The 981-nt window shown below is 50.3% G+C and overlaps 1 non-coding gene across 1 annotated transcript; it reads right to left on the bottom strand.

Annotated features, from left to right (window-relative positions):
• Positions 1-514: 514 nt before the first annotated feature.
• On the bottom strand, positions 515-585 carry trnag-gcc (transfer RNA glycine (anticodon GCC)). Its single transcript has one exon. It is a non-coding gene; the product is annotated as a tRNA-Gly (tRNA).
• Positions 586-981: the final 396 nt, after the last annotated feature.

A 981-nucleotide genomic window follows, 5' to 3' on the forward strand; every position in this document is an offset into this window, starting at 1 on the left:
TAATGCAATGCAGCCTAGACAAGCCCTAAATCACTGGCTGATTACTTACAACCAAACCCAAGTGTCTGCAGATAGCCAGTCGTGTTGTTTGTGCATGTGTGTGGTGTGTGTGTGTGTGTGTTTGTGAATGCGTGTGTGTGTGAGTGTGTATGTGCTTTTGTCTGTATGTGTGTGTATGTGTGTGTGTGTGCTTCTGTGTATGTGTGCGTGCGTGCGATTGTGGGTGGAAGCTTTCATAATGCAAGTGGGCTGCTTACAAAAATCTTACTCATCTCTGAAAAACTTACATCTTTCAAGACATCATTCTTTGCCTAATCAGGCATATTGTTCAATGAGTTGCAAATTGCAGGCCTCTCCAAGAACGAAAGGGGAAACACCCGGCATTCGTACAGGTGAATAGTGCGAGCTATTCAGGTTCAGTACCTTGCTGGAAGGTGCAGCAGGAACGCTGAATCCTTTAGCTTACCAAACCGGTACCTTAACGGCTACGCTCCCCGGGTGCTAAAGGCAAGCTTGCATTGGCCGGGAATCTAACCCGGGCCTCCCGCGTGGCAGGCGAGAATTCTACCACTGAACCACCAATGCCTGTGATGCACTGAGGCGAACGCAACCCGCAAACGAGGTACAGCTACGCCGTCATGAGCGGCTCTCAGTGAAGACGCTGCTTCCTGTATCCCCGAGTAACTGTTTCCAGGTGCTTATGATAAATGATAAGTGACATGCGTGTGTGCGTGTGTGTGTGCATGTGTGTATATGTGTGTGTGTGTGCGTATGTGTGTATATGTGTGTGTGTGTGCGTATGTGTGTGTGTGTGTGTGTGTGTGTGTATATGAGAAATCACAGACATTAAGAGGACACGGTCTGTAGAGCTGATTAATCAGACATTCCCAGCAGGATGTCTCAGGCCTCCAGCAGCTGTCTGACCGGTAGAGCTCCACGCCCGGGGAGGGGGGGGGGGGGGATGGGTGCTGGAGGGGTCCC

Source organism: Anguilla rostrata, chromosome 5, assembly GCF_018555375.3.
Source record: "Anguilla rostrata isolate EN2019 chromosome 5, ASM1855537v3, whole genome shotgun sequence".
Lineage (NCBI taxonomy): Eukaryota > Metazoa > Chordata > Actinopteri > Anguilliformes > Anguillidae > Anguilla > Anguilla rostrata.